We start from the raw sequence: 16,927 nt of genomic DNA on the forward strand, positions 1-16,927 counted from the left end.
TACAACACACGAATATTGCCAGAAATAGTGTGATATCGGCAAACAATTTAGTCCAGTCAGGAAAAAACACAATGACTTTCACTTTGTGGCCATATCTTTTCTCCAGGGAGAAAAATTTTCTTCCTAAACATGAAAAGTCAAAAAGACACTGTGAAATCCTTTTGAGACTTTACATGGCATCTGGAAATACAGGTGGAAACTAGAAAAATGGCTGTCTTAAGAATCCAGAAGGTCTAAAGTTCATAATAAAAAACTGCACACTACCATAGGAATTACTTGTTCAGTGAAGGTATATTTGACAGAGATACCAGATATGAACAGAGACTGAACACAGTGTGGAAAATATAGTTTAAAGCAACGCCAATGGCTACAGATTCTCAGGGACCACTGGCCAAGGCCCCATGAAGCGCACCTTCACTGATAGCTGAACATTTCCATCAATATCCAACTGTTGCTAAAAATGTTAATTAAAAAAAAGACATTTCCAAGTTTCAATAATGCTCTGAATGAGCGCTCTGGTACCAAGCTTCATGCAAAATATTGCTGGATACAGCCCATAACAGTCCATGAGATTGTGCACATCTTCTTGGCGTTCCCCAGAAGATGACTCTCGAAAATGGCTGTCATCCCTTACAGCCTTGCTTTCTCCGCTCCTGTGCAGGTTGCAATGCATCTGTGGAGAAGGAAAGGTTGTGGCAGAAGCATGCATTACGTTGTGACTGTGCCTCACATCTTCTCAGTGAGCAAAAATTAAAGTGTATTTGTGGTTTTCTTTCATTTCAGTGAGTGATAGGACCAGTGAGCCAGAGGTGTGTGATGTGACCTGTTAGTATACGACAACAAACTTAAACACATTTCAAGTTTTAAAGTTTAGAAACCCTAGATCATTAGTAGCATGTCAAACATTTCAAAATTGATGCCGAGGTTTGGAAATGCAGAGACTAAGAAACAGAAAAAATTAAAATAAATTTTTTAAAGGCACAAAGTATTTTCTAACTGTCCCTCTTTCATCAAAAAGTCCCTTCTTCAGACAGAAGACTTCGGGTCAATTTTCCGTGTCAAGCTATCCTTCTTAATGGGAGGAAAAGGTTATTTCTGTCATTCAGTTCTGAACGTGACAAAATACACAAAGTCCCAAAAGAGAAAAAGGAGACTAGAGATGGGGAATATGTGGTTTTGTTGACATTCTCAGAATACAGGGTATCTGGGCAAAGACAGATGCCTTTCACCAAACAGGTCAGCGATACAGCTGATGTGCTGTACCCTGGCTCACTTCGCTGGGCTGGGTTACTGTCGGTTCAGGTCCAGGCAGAGCAGAGTTAGGCAGTGTCAGTGAGCTTTGTCCTTTGGCACAGCAGGTCTCTAGATTAGGTGACAAGATACGGATCAGATGAAGAAGCCTCTGAAAACGTTGCATGTAAAGAGAAGGTGTGCAGAAGGAAGTCTTAGCATTTTTTCAGGCTAGTTGAAACGATGGTGATGCTTTAACAATACATTGAGCAGTCTCATAAATGAAAGGCAGAGTGTCATAATGAAGCAGAAACTCACTGATTTTTCCCTTTTACTGAAAGTTCTTTGATTTTTACATTCTTCTGAACATTCTTAAACAACAGTAAACACCAAACAAAAAAAAAAAAAACCAGAGCTGACAACATATTGCCCATTCTTCTTACCATAACAAGCTATTTTTCATTTGCACTTCGATCCTACACTCCTGCTTTTATGAGAGACAATCTCAATACGGCAGTGAGGTTACACACGTAATAGGCCTCCTGATTTTTTGGGGTTGGTTTTTTTTCCCCTTGACTATTCTAATCTATGTCTTCAGTTCATGCCTTTCCTATGGTTTTATTTACAACTGAGGTAGGACTTCTAATCACCTGTTACTATAAATGGGATAGAAGGAAGAATTACAGGTGTGTATTAGACGCTCCACTCTTCAAGTAGGTAAATGAAGGTGAATTCACAAACTGATACAAAGAGGTTGGTGTCACAATTCCAGTTCTATGCGGATTGTTGAAGAGACAGTATTGAGGTGGATATGGAAAGGTATCAAATCCTGTATAACAGTATATGATTCCTTCTGTCCCGCTAGGTAAAACAGGAATGGATTTCTGGGACAGATATACTTCTTCCTGAGGCCATATACTGACTGTTTGTGATTTTATTTGCCTCTTCTCTGGGTTGAAAGTAAAGGATGTATGTATTTGCATATCATATCTTCTCTTTTTAAAAAAAAAATTATTTTAGGCTTTCATTGCAATGTTGCTTTAAAATAGTCATAGCTCCACTTCCAAATGAAGATTACATCTATTTTCAACAAAGAGCAGGAGGTCTTCTTATAAAGGAAAATGATTTTCAAAAAAAAAAAGGCTGAAAGACAGTCAATAAAAATTCTTTCTGTGTTTGCTCTCAAATTCTTTGCTCTTATATATTAATCATATCCAGCATAGCACACAGTTTTTCTCCTACTGGTTTGTAAAGGAGGCTTATAGTTAATTTATAAGCACTTCTAATTAATAGAGACAAGCAAGCATTGAAAACCCCACATGAGGAGGAAGCTCCCCTTTAAAAAACTCCAAGTTCTCCAAGTTTGTCAGGAACATACTGCTCTAGCACACGCTAATTAAAAATCACAGCCCACTTGAAGGTCGAGGATAAAAATTAGAGAGTGACAAACAACAGAAATAAAACTGTGAAGTAACTAGTCCTCTGATTTTAGCCCGAGCTTAAAGCAGTCCAGATATTTCCAATATACTGCAAAGGATCTGGAAAAAGTTTGGGTCTTACCCCTGCTCCTGCTGACCTCAGCAGAACTCCTCTCCATTGCCAGCTGCGGCATGTGGCTGGGCTGGACCTATCCTGAATGCTGGACTGGTTTCCAGAATGAAAGGGGCTGGAGGCCAGGAGGACATCCACCTGCTAGAAGCAGCGCGAGTATTGACGTGTTACAGACCTGCAGACCAAACCGGCACTGTAACCCCTTCACCTCTGTGCGTGTGGATGCCGTAACCGTGTACATGCCAACAACACCAGCTACAGGTGGCATTCGTTAGTGAGGGAAGTCAAAGCTAAGAGTTAAAGAGCTGTTCATCTTGAAGACATCCCAACATTTACACTGACAGCTAAAATGCTGATCACCTGTTACATGACTGAAGGAAGACTTTCCCAACAATGTTGAATACTTAGAAGTGGTGCAAGAAGAGGTCAAGATGATGCTAAAAGGACTTGCTGTGAATATGACCAATATGGAGAGGAGGCAAGGGGCAGCAATAGCAGTGATGGATCCTTAGATAACTTACAATGGACAATGTTGTGCCAACCCTCCAACTTACAGAGGCTAAGACTCAAGGTATCCTAAATTCTAAGGGTAGTTAATATGAGGTTTAAATATGTATAACCATTCTTCAGTTTGCCTTTGGTTATTTGTTTGAAACTCTTTGATGCCTTCATATGACATGTTCAGGTGGATTTTTTTCCTCCATGAAAACAAACCTTTTAACGTTTGCATTTTTATGAATGAATACTGAGATTCTGACACTATCAACAGGGTCTAGGAGATGGGACTTTCAGTTGACACTTGTAAAAATCTTACAAGAATTGACAACCTTTACACACAAAATACAACTTTAATTTTTACCTATCTTGCTACTATTTCACGTTCCTTAGACATTTTTAATGCTTTAGTGGCATCTAATGTTCTCATTCTCACCAGTAGAAAGGCGACATTTGTGTTCTAACTTGCTCATCTAATCCAAGAAAAATCTGGATATAGGATTGTTCTTTGCATGCATCCAAACTTTTGGCCCAGTTTGGCAAACTACTGATGCATGTCAGAAGACAAAAGGAGAAAGAGAATGTAGTAAAAGGGAGGAAGGCAGAATTATGAGGATCATGCCAAGAAACAAATGCATGTAGGAGGTAAGGAAAAAAACCAACAACCCAAAGACCAAAACCTGACAGATGGTCACGTGTGAGAGAACATTTATTTTTGCATTCACACAATGTTGTGATTAATGTTTATATTTCCACGTACAAGTCTGAAAGTATGCTCCAAACTTCATAAGCAGCGTATTAGGTACTGGAGTGTCTGTGTGGAAATACAGGCTTCCTTCTCACAATTACTTATCACAATGTTCAGTGATGTCACACTGTTGTGAGCATCATCAAAATTCTTCATCACAGAGGTAACAGTCAAACTTCAAATCTTGGAGCATGCCATCATTCAAATAACTGGAAAAATACATGCAACAGGAGAAGATAGCTATTTACAACACACAGTTTCTTTAGTTGAAAGCTTGATGAAAGGATGACAGAAAAAGATGAACAAATAACAGAAGCTTGTTACAATTGCACACCATACCTGGCTGATCTTTCAAAGTCTTAACACTTGGAATGGTTTCTAATGCTAATTTTCTAAATTTCTTATTTTTTTCCCTATTTTCTGCTTTTTTTTGAAATTTAGTTGTACCTTCATATGATGTTCTGACTTTTTTCTGGTTCCTGTAGGAATAAGAACGCTAGTGCTACTATAGTATAAAAAGTTTAGACTTTCTTTTCAGAAAGTCTCTCTTTCAAGTTAACATGAGACTGTGATAAAGGCCTATTTTCAATATATATACTTTTTAGATGCAGATTAATACTTTTTACACTGAGTCTAATAATAATAATACCAAAGTTCTTTAGAGATGTGCTTATGGTAAAGGAATAGCATCTCTGGGAAGCGTTTTATTTTGTTTTGATATCCAGCAGCTTTAACGGCCTGGCTATGGTCGGGATTTAGGTATTCATGTAAGGGTAAGATGATGAGATTCCCTTTCTCCTCAACATTAATAGTCAAGCTGTGGGGCTGCACTCTCACAAAGTAGTTTCAGGCATTTGACCACTATATGAAACACCATTATAACAAACCCCATTGCACACTGGATAAACATTTGTTCCATCTGGGTATTCATAGCTTAAACTTTGGCAATTTGCTGCATCAAAATGTCCAGTCTGGATGGAAAGTAGTAAATAGTATGTTCATAAAGATTATGTTCTATGGATCAACATGCATTAAAGAAAGAAATAAGAGCAAAAAAATGAAAAGTACACCCAAAATGCACAGAAAAATAGCAAAAAAAAAAAGAGAGCTAGATTTGCACAGTTTTACGTCAATGGAAGTACTTGTTACATAGTGCTAAACCCCTATCAAAAGGCTGATTCCTGCTGTTGGGGTTGTTATTCTCATGTTAGGGAACTGGTAGACAGAGTTCATCCAGTGGACCACCTTAGGTCTGGACTCCACCTACATGGCTCTACCTGCTATTTCTTATTATTCATTTGCCTCTGAGACCCTGGAACCAGCCCATGGCAAACAGAAGCCGCAAGGACTTTAAATCTGGATGACTGATGCCCCTGTCTGACTGACTGGTCTCTGTCCCCTTCTCCTCAGACAAAGGAAGCCAAGGAAGCAGAGCTCTGCATCAGTCCATGCTGCCCTCTTGGTGGCTACTTTAAAACATGGTACTGTTTCCTTTGTACTAAATAATTCAGAAAATGGGACTAGTGCCTTAAAATTTCAGTGTAAGGGAAGCATCTTGACTGCTGACCCATACTCCAGATATCGTCCAAATATATGCCAGCTTCTCTGTTAATATTTATGTTAATTATTTGCCTAAATCTAAGTTCTTTTTTTTTTCTTAGGCTAAATTAGAGAAGTTTTACTTTTTTTGTATGAGAGAAAATAATAGAGGCAAACAGGAGAGATGAGCCCTCAGGAAATTCATCGTGATTTACCTCTAGAACTAACAGAACTTGCTGAGAGTTTTCAAAGCATAATTTTTATTGATAACACTATCAAGATAATTTTATTTATAAAACATTGGTCATAGTGGAAGGTGTATGAGACACCATAATACCCAGGGTGTTTCTTTAATATATGACAGTTGCCTTAGATCTTTCACAAATTCTTATTTTTCTCAGTGTAATAACGTCACCGGTTTGTGAAAAATGGCATCTTTATTAAGCTTTTCAGAGTTTCATATTCAGGCAGTAAAACGTTTCATTTACATTTGGTTGACAAGTAGGAGTTTTGTTGGTTTAAAAGGTGATTCAGCTAAACCAACACAAAAGACTGCATGGATATGCTCACTCATTTTAAACAAGATATATTTGATTTCAAGTCTCTTATTAAACAACCATATCAAAACAGAAAAAAAACCCCCAAAACCCACAACGCATTTAAACAGAAGTAAAGCGTTGGTACTGTCTTTGTATTAGTCACCCATCTACCTGTAAAATCACACTTTGTGGATGGCGTCTTAGAAGACTCCTATTTATACAATCAGTTTGCACTAGTATAGAAAGATACCAAAACGTCATCTCTGATTTCAGAGCAGAAAATTACTGTGGTGTAACAAACTAGCTGACCTTCGTTGTGGCAGATTCTTTATTTTGTTTTAGAAATCTAATCTTCTGAGACAGTCTTCTCGAGACTCTTACTCTTTGACCATCACCCTCCCCAGCACAAACCAGTGTAACTCTACTGAAATCAAGTTAAATATTTTTTTCCCCTGAAAACTAATAAATGTATTGGATTACCATGCTTCTTACAATGATCATCTTAAAATGGAAACACTTTCATTGACAGTACTCATTTTTAAAAGCCAGGTGTAAACATGGTTTTTGCTTGTTTTCCTAAAATGAGGAGAGTAAACTGTTCGTGCAGTCTTTATCTAATTGGCTTACTAATCTAACTACTCTATCTTTAAGCTATGAAAATGTTTAAAGTAAGTTATTTTTAAACAGTCTATAAAAAAAGAAAGTAAGACCTCATCCCACTATTTTAGTTCTTACTCTAAAAGCTTGTTCTCCCACCACAGACACAAAGCTCTTCTTACTCTAAACACTAGTAAACCCCCTACAATGTTAAAAGCAAAGCACAGACATCAATTTCTAAAACAGTAAAAGATTTAGGGAAAATATCTAGTTAATTCATGTGATATTTTCAATGCAGAAAATAGATAGGGCCTTCACCACTAGCCTCAGGAAAAAGGAGACCAGTCCCATGATTAATAAGGAAATTATTTTTGATCATAGTTAAAGCTACAAAATGTGTTTCCTAATTCAACTAAATTTTAGCGGTGCCTTTTGTAGTTGCTTGACAACATTGCATAGCACTCCTAAAGCTGCATATCTCTCTGTCATCCATGGGGAAATCATGGCTGCAGCAGAAAAATAAATACAGTTCTTCTTCTCCCTCCGCTTTAGAGAGGAAGAAATGACGAGACAATGTGAGAAAAGTAGGAAGCAATACGGAACATGCCTCCTAGAGAACTGCAGCAAGGAAGCCCAAAGCGAACGTCTCTGGCTTTGCCGTGGTTGCTGTACTAGTAAAGAGGTGCTGATTGAGTGAATTCAGCTGGCTGTCTCTGCCATTTTAACCGCAAAACTTCCTACAGTTCACTTATCCGCGGCAGCTTTCCGTAACATCACTGAGAAAAGAATTACCAGCATTCCTGCATAACAGCTGCTTTTTCTGTGAACTGGTGGAAAGACTCTTTAATGAACATCTACGAGCCCGTCAGCTGGGGCGATGCCTTTCCCCCGAGCAGCATGGCTGCCGGGGCGGGCGCCCCGAGAGGCGTTCTCCCTGAGTGCACGTCGCCAGATTGATGAGCCTTCTTCCGACAGTTGACTTTTTATGTAGAGAATTTGTTTGGCGTGCGCAAGCTGCTTACATCAATATATTATTAAACGGGGAGGAGGGAGGGGGCCACGGACACTAACTTGTAGCTGCACTGCAGCTTTTCTAGCCGTGTTTGTGTGTAAATATATACATCTTTTAATCCTGCATTTCTTCTTTCTTTTTCCCCCACAGGGAAGCCAGTTACCCGTGCAGTGGAGTCTTTCCACGTCCCAAATACGCGTGTCTGCCTATTTGCTCCTCGCTGGCTGCCTCTCCCATCTCATCCTAAGCAGCCCTTTTTTCCCCCTAAATTCTCAATGGTCCTTAGTACAAACATGCATAGAAAGGTTACTCAGCGGGTTTGCATAGTAAACACAAATGGATATTGTTCTTGACATCTTGTGAACTTGTCTCTCTCCCTTGTATCTTGAGAGAACATGGGACCTTCTGGGTCTGTACGAGCCTTGCTGCATTTTTAATGATAGTCCCTGAAATGCGGGGGAGCAAGATGTTGTCACCTCAGCATATTTTATCCCTGATCAAACATTAGTTGGCAGCTGTTCTAAACTTGTAACACCGTCTCATCTACGCCGGCTGCTGGCTTGGTGGCAAGAGTGCAAAATCTCACCCAGCTGCTGCTTTCTCACATCTCTCGCTTGCTCCCACTCCCGCACCTTGGAGCCCCGCTCTCCTCTTTAGCATCACGAAATCATCTCCAACAAACTTCGGTAGGCGGTAGGGAGAGTTAGCAAGGAAACCTTATGAAGTGGTGTTTACCAAAATCAGAGCAAATACGTCAAGACGTTAAAACATTTATGAACACTGAATGTAATTTCATATGCACAGTTAACAGCAGACATGAAGGCATGTTCTGTGTGCTAAATATGGGGTTATTGGTGGTTTTTTCCCCTGACTAGTCAGTTTGGTTTAAACGCTGTTATTTTTGCTCTGGTTTTTTATAAGATTGTTTTTTTTAAGAGCATAATAATTGTTTCTGAGATGGTATATATAGCTAAGAAACCACCAATATGCAGGATTCTGGCAGGCATTTACAATCCTCCATTAAAAATAACTGCTTAGGCCATCTTCACTACTGTAGACTGACTTAAAGCTATTTTGATGATCTGGAAAAAGTGTGATTTCTGTTTTGACAGTGATTTTTCACAATCTGAAGGTCTTCATTATTAAGCTAGAGCCACATAATTTGAAAGTGTTGCTTGTTAATATTTGAGTGTCATTCAGCAATTCTGCACTTGCAGGGAGAAGATGAATGCTTTTTTAAATGGTATTTTTCAAGTCAGTGTAAGAAGTAGGATTTATGGAAGCAGGCTTTAATCCTCCTGTTACTATTCTAGATTAGAAAAAGGAGTATAAAAACTCAGAAATTCCATTTAATATATCTGGCATTCACAAAGCATTATACAACACAGCTTCTCCATTTGAAGCCCCTTTACTACATAATTACTTTTTTTTTTCCCTTGATCCCAAAGAAGCAACACTTGTTCTCCTGTCAGAGGCCTTGCTTCAGTATTATCTACGGAAATGCCCAAGTGACTTCTGAGTGTTACACCTACATTGTCTACAACTTGGTACTGGTGGCCAGTGATTAGAATTGGTAAATGTCTATTTTAAGAAATTAACTGCAGTTGTTTGTGTACATGACCACTAGACATAAAAACAGTTTTTATGCAAGAACATTCAAGACAGATAAGATTGCTGGAGACACCGTAAAGATATTGATGCAATTGTCATCTTCTTTCTAACAATGTCAAGATGTTGTAGAAAAAGCATTCTCCTGCATAGGCCAATGAAATGCTAGGCAATTTAGAAATCCAGAGAGGATATGCTGAGATTATGAAATGCTTTGGTCAAAATTTAAATCATTCCAACTATTATGTTCTTTTCTCCTTACTGCACTGGGGGGAGGTTGGGGGAAGACTTTGCAGTACTTGAAAAGGTAAAGAAGGGCAACAAGGCTAATCCAGGATTAAAGAAAATGAGCTCTGAGGACAGTCACAGGTATCCTTAAACCACGTGGCCCAGAGGGAAGATATTTAAAGTGGGGATCTCTTGGAATTGTACACACTGCCAACTCAGGTTACTTTTTTCTGGATTTGTACACAGGCAAGACACGTATAAATTGAAATTGGAAAAATGTGGTTAAGGGGATCACAAAAATGTAATACACCTGGGATCACAAATACCTCACTGTAAAATATACTGAAGTACAACGCTCAGAAGAGGTCTTTGCTAAAGGAAGCCAAGCCAGAGTTATAAAAGCTTGACAACCAACTAATTCTCCTTCTGACTTATTTCTCAAATACTGTGAAATCATCACAATTTTATTTACAAAATGATTGCAAAATCATCTTGTGAGACACTGTTGACAGAAAATGATTTTCTGTCTGAAAAGAATGTTGTTATAATTCAATTTCAAGTAACAATTAACTTGACTGAAATAGTAAATGCATTATGAAAATATTTTTCCCCTATTGTATTTTTGTTTTCTAACAAGGATTCACTGTTTTGTCCATACTCTGTTTCATCTATTCTCTCTTTCACTAAAACAATAACATCAGCTTCAAGGAGACCTTGCATGAATGCTTTTTTTCCCAAGCTTTCGAAGTAGATATTGCCAGAGAAATGTCAATGAAAGTTCCTTTTCTGAGTTTACGGCTGTGAAAGTCCTTTTCAGGGAAAGGGAATAAGAATCAGAAGGGGCTGTGGGTAGAGCTCCTTTCACATGCAGTATGTTTACTTGCAGTGGAGCAGCAAGAAGAGAAAAAGAAACCTCTATATAGAGCTAGGGATTAAAGGGAGTCCAAGATGAGCTAACAGACTATTTTGTCGCAGAATTTCTGAATAAAGTGAAGTCATGTGAATTTGAACAGTTAACAGATGGATTAGAGAGCCAATTATCTGTGGTACTGTATATAAACTCCAACAAGGTTACTGTGAAAGAGGCAGCCTGTGCCCTAGCAGATCTGCCTTGAGCCTGGCAAAATGGGCCACTGGTCTTTATTTGAGCCCTGGGACACAAATGGCATAGTGCTTGTTGCACTGGTAGCAATGCTGGTGATAATAAAACGAGCTTTTGAGAAGGTCTTCAAAATACTGTGCTTCCCTTTGACTGACTGATCTCTTAGACTGGTTACAGCACGCGCATTTCCCAGAGAAGGTTTGAATTAGATGAGGTTACAACCCAGTTCAGGCAGGTCTCATGCCTGCTCATCCATTTGACTCCTCAGAAGCCTGAGTGGCAGTCTGACGGGGGATCTGCAGCCGAAATTCTCAGGATCTTCAGCTTCTGCACAGTTTGGCAAATGGTTTCATGTCGTCACTAGTAGCTGTCCAAGTCATGTAAAACACTTTGCAAATCAATTCCAGGTTTGGAAAGGTAGCCCTGCACATGAACTGTGGTGAAAGTCCATTCACCCATAAGAACCTGCTTTATGTAAACCTGCCTAAAAGAAATTTTAGAAAAAAAAACCCCAAATCACTTTGTTTCAAAACTAGGGAAATGTTCCACTTTAATATTTTGACACAGTTAGGCAGTTGAGGACAATTAATGAACATCTATATTTAAACGAGATTGTGAATTCAGGACAAGATAGAAATGTCAGTACTAAACAAAATCACAGACTTTTCAGTTATTTTTGGTCATAATTTAAGTGACTTAATGAAAATGATCAGGTATTTAGACAAGTAATTGTTAAAAGTTTCACATGTACACATCCTCAGCTAGCTAATATCCCATGAATGAAGAAAACACATTTCCAGTGGAGTAGGCAGAGACGATGTACAGATTTGCTACAAGGCTTCGGTAGCGCTGGAGGTCAGACAACCTCTGTGAGAGCAATGCACCTGATGGCTTGCCAGAGCAGGGGATGAGGTCCAGCAACCTGAGAACTCCCTTCCTCAACTGTGTCTCATCTGCCAGTAAACTTTACAGTCCTTCCAAAAAAAATGCAGGCCCTTGCTCTGACAAAGGGCAAGGGCATATTTCAGTGTTTTTTTATTACCTCTTTTGCAGGGAGATCCAAAGCCAGGCCACACAAATGGAAGCAGGCATAAGTTTCTGTAAACACTCCCAGTGACTATTTGCTTAACAGAATGTTTAACCTCCTATTTCTTCATACCTTCCAATCAAGACTGTCTATTTTGCTGGAAACTAGACCCAATATGGGGCAGCTATGTCAGATATAATGCTCTGAAATAAAAGCAGAGCAGACTAGAAAGACCAGTGACTCTGGCTTCAAACTCAGTGAGTCTGAAGAGAAACAAGGGAAGCAGATTAAGGGGGCTGGGATGTTAGAACGTTACGCCGTAAGTATCACAGGGGAGTCCAATCTCACTAGTCACTACAGGAAAATAAATCTGGCATTCAGAGTGTCTGAAAAAAGCTTGTCCCATCCCTGATTTACAACTGAGGAGACTGAAGAAGAGTCAGGGGAGACTATCTCCTTAGGATAACATGATGGGTGACTGGTAATTTGATGGCTACTCCCAGGTCTAGGAAACATGGCAGCTGATCCAGATACAGCATAAAATGTGCAATACATAACACAACAAATCAAGATAAAAGCTTTCTCCAGTGGACAAAATACTTGGGCTATCACTACACTGGTGTCAGGTTAAAGTGTGTGTCAAACATGAAACATTGTTTGATGTAGCACATCAACAGCTGAGCAAAGTCTTTATCATAACATTCCTTCTCCTTCCTTTTAATGACTAGTTCCATAATATGAAAGATCATATAAAAGCTCAGATATTTTTTCCACCCTGACCAGAAAACACCTGCAAATTCAAGACCGCACCACAAATCTCCCAGCTTGTTGCTTTAATCAAATAGGCTGGTTATACATGCTGACTCTTGGTTGCTTTTGGATCAATAAACCTTGAATTCTTTTCTCCCAACTGGTACATCTTCAAGAGAGAGGGACTCTGTCTGACCATGACATCTGCCTTTTCTCTACTCCTACTGCAAAGCCGAAAACTTTGGCAACAAGAGCTGTGGAAAAGGGAATGGAAACTGGCTCTTTTGCTATATGAGGTCTTAGCCACCAAGCTCTGGTAGGCTTCTTCCCCAACTATGGTTAAAACTCTAAAGGACAGCAGTTCCCTTCACATCCTGTAAACAGTCTGGTCCCTTCAGTATGATCAGTTTCCTTTGACAGTATCTATCCAACAGTGTCTTGCCTAACTGAGGCCATAGACATCTTTGGGGTGCTCAGCTGTCAGAATGTAAGTACTAGATCACATAAACCAAAAAAATAAAACCCTTGAATGAGTCTCATCTGAAGCTTTCATCCAGGATGTAGCAGGCGCAGGTGTCAATCCCTCCTGACCCTTACCAGGGCAGTGATTTTATCCCAGACAGACCTCTCTCCTTGCAGCACTGTGCTCTATGATGCAGATTCTCTTGCTGCAGCTCATTCAATTCCTACAAGACACCTAAATGTTCAGTGGAAGAGAAGAAGAACAAAAACAATGCTAGATACCAGCAGGTAGGACACTTACCCTGGTTCACTGTTTTATAGGGTTTGTGTCTCATCACTTGCTGCTGCTGCTGAGCATGAGTGACTCTTCTCCCAGCTTGACACCTTCTCTGAACCCACTTTCTCACAGACCTTTCCCCACACGTTGTACAGAAACGTAATGCATCCGCCTGTGAACCGTGCACTGTTAGGCAGCAGGACACACCGGAGTTAGGCATTGTGTTGTTCCCACCTACCTTGTGTATGCCCTACCTTGCACATTAAAATGGCCTCTGGTAATGAGGTCCTTGTTAATGAGTGATACATCTTATCCTGTGTTAATTTATATCAGCATTATGTGTTTATAAAAAATGCAAGTATGTTTCCCTTTGGGCTTCTAAAAGATTTTTTTTAACTCTTCTCTCTATTTATGGGATTAATTAATGTTAATGGGATTAATTCGCTCCATCTATCACTCCTCTTACTTCATTGTGTGGGCCTTAATCTATAGGTACACACTGCAAAATAAGATAGAAAGAATCATTTACTGTAATCTCAATTCAGAGTGGTTGATTTGACAAGTTGTGCAGTGGGACTCACCATCATAGCAGTCAGGAGGAAGAAATTTCTGTCCTTTTCTTTAAAAAGCCATAAGAATGCTAATTCCTATTCTTTCTTTTTCTCTCTTTTTTTTTTTTTTTTTTTGGTCTTTTTGGTAAGGGTTGGGAGGAAAGGATCTTATGCATAATTTAATTGCTTTGTCTTTCTCCCTCAGGTCAGTATATTATATTATATTGAAAAGTAATTATGCAGCAAAAGTAAAATGTCAAACTGCAGATGTCTGGTAACAAGTAGTACAGATGTGAACGATTCTATTATGTGCCATCTTGCAGACATCTTTATACCTTTCCTCTGAAGCTTCACCCTATGTGCTTATACGTTTGAGTATTTATGCGCCCTGGATGAGATTTGCTTTTTTTCCCCCTTTGCAGCATCTAGATCCCAAGCTGGGTTGCCTTGTTGGCAATGATTGATTACCCAATATCTAATTAAACCTGATCCAATCACTTATTATGCAGAGTGGAACAAACAAACTGAAGTCGACTGTCAGACTCGTGATTGATGATACTGCCAATCCAGCTTTTGTTGCGTCTAATGTCCTGACGCTTGTTACAACCAGCCAAAGCTCCGCCGGACAAAGCGTTCTGTCACTCTTCACACAAATTCACTCCCCGCCCCCCCCCCCAACTCCTCTCCCCCCCTTTTTTTTTTTTTTTAAGAAAAAATTATTGAGAACAGCAGAGGTTCTGTTTGGGTTAGTGTGTACAATGAGATCAAAGTCCCCTAGAGATCCGGAGTCCTTAAGTGGCAGGGAGTGGAAGAAAAAGAGTATGTGTGTGCGGAGGGGGGGTTGGCAGGAGGTGCACTTGGTATGGTAATGAACCTACCTTAGGGAGAGTGACAGATATGACATTAAAGCAAACCTAGCAGGGTAATAATTTCTTTTCTATTGTCTGCCAAGCAGGATTCTCTTCGCAGCTCTCATTTATAAATTTTTCAGTTTTAATGTTTTAATTATTTAAAATGCAAATAGGTTCCTGAAGAAAGAAGCAGAAAATACAAATTCCCTAAACAAATTCAACTTTTGAAGTCGCATTCACACATGGTAAAACCTTTCTTTTGTGCCTTGCATTTAGCTTAGCTTAGTTAAGTCTTGGGTTTGGGTTTTTTTTGTGAGCCAAGAATTAGTCAAACTTTTTGTAGTTTTTAATTTTCGTATTTTTATTAGTTCAAGCCACGTTTTTATTGTGTTTTGAGAACAAGTGAAATAAAATGTCAGATTCCCTAGAGACTCAAAGAACCAGTCAGAAAAATGGAAAGAGGCTGTTATATGATGGTTTATTTCTTGACATTGCCTGTGTTTCAGATGTTCAAATTGTACTTAGATATTAGAGAAATTCACATAAAGTGATGATATATATACCTTCACAAGTTTTATATATCTTTTTAATGGATCCTTCCTCATATAAATTGTTTATACTCAATGTGGGCAAGTCTCTGTGTACATGTGCACATGTGCATGATTCCCATGTGATAATTGGAAGAACTGGTAGATATATTTTTTAAAACCTTATGCAATTAATCATACGTTTACAATTCCATCACCTGTTTAGTAATCTATTTTACAATTCTGAGATTCCTTACTCCCATACAGCTGCAAACAGCTGATGTTGAAAACAAAATAAAAGAAACAAAATCCAGTAAGATTTTAAAAGATTTTACTCTTAAGCTAGAATTTCATTGCAACAGTTATTTTTTCTGGAGTAAAAGGAATAACAATATCCAGTTTGGAATGTTTTTTTTTTTTCTAATACAATTCTATAGTTTATTTGTTTCCTTTCACTTCCAGGCCAGACACAAGAGCTCTGCACATTTGGCCAAAAGCTGTGAAGGTGCCTAGGTCAATACATTTTAGTTTGATATTTCTTGATGTCTAGAAAAAAACATGTAGATTATTTATGGGTATGTTTTAAATATTTCACTCCTCCATCCTAACCCTTAGATCTAAATGGTGCAGCACCTGGGTGGACAAGTGAGTTCATGAAATAGTCCCAGCATCAGTAATGAAAACTCTTAAATCATACCAAAACATGTCTCTGTAATAAATTAGGAACATAGAAGTTAGGTTATAGCAATAGTTCACAGATTGTTTCACAGAATGGTTAAGATGGAAAGGGACCTCTGAAGATCATCTGGTCCAACACCCTTGCTCAAACAGAGCCATGTAGACCCAGTTGCCCAGGACCATGTCTAGACAGTTTTTTAGTATCTCCAAGGATGGAGATTCACAACCTTCCTGGGCAACCTGTGCCAGCGCTTGATCATCCTCACAGTTAAAACATGTTTCCTTATGTTCACACAGAGTCTGTTGTGTTCCAGTTTGTGCCCATTGTCCCTGGTCCTGCCACTGGGCACCACTGAAAAGAGCTTGGCTCTGCCATCTTTGCACCCTCCTTTCAGGTATTTATATACATTGGTGAGGTCCCCCTGACCCATCTCTTCTCCAGGCTGAACAGTCCCAGCTCTCTCAGCTGCTCCTCATAGGAGAGATGATCCAGTCCCTTCATCATCTTAGTGGCCCTTTGTGGAACTCCCTCCAGTATGTCGATGTCCCTCTAGAACTGAGGAGCCCACAACTGGACACAGCACTCCAGGTGTGGCCTCACCAGTGCTGAGTAGAAGGGAAGGAAGTTTTACCACTGGGACTATGCAATGGACCATAATTATGCATCATAAGTGTACAGCTGCCAGCCAAACAAGCCTAACTAGCCCAAAATTGTTACCTTTTAGACAAATATACTCACGAGAATCTCTGCATGTACCTATATTTTTGTGAAAGGAAAATTTGATAAAATGTGTTAGCCTTTAAACAACTTCATCTTCGAAGGATCTAATAAGCACAAGCATTTGCAGGATTTTAAAGAGAAGTAAAATAAACAGGAAGGTAGAATACAGCCCTTACCTACTAAAGGAGGACAGTAATGGAAGTAAATTAAAGACTGGGAAAGACCAACATAAGAAAAAATGCTTTGGAGGGTGCAGATCTACAGAGAAAAGAACCATGTGAACGTGCAGTACCATACACTGTGTGGTGCCCTTTATCTTAGTGATCACAGCGGTCACAACAGTATCAGGTCCCCTGTCTTGATGGGACTCTTCAAGACTAACTACATTGCACTGACAGATTTGGAGGAAGGAGGAGAAATGGGATTTGTGAAGC

This window comes from Phaethon aethereus (assembly GCF_964289735.1).
Source record: "Phaethon aethereus genome assembly, chromosome: 2".
NCBI lineage: Eukaryota > Metazoa > Chordata > Aves > Phaethontiformes > Phaethontidae > Phaethon > Phaethon aethereus.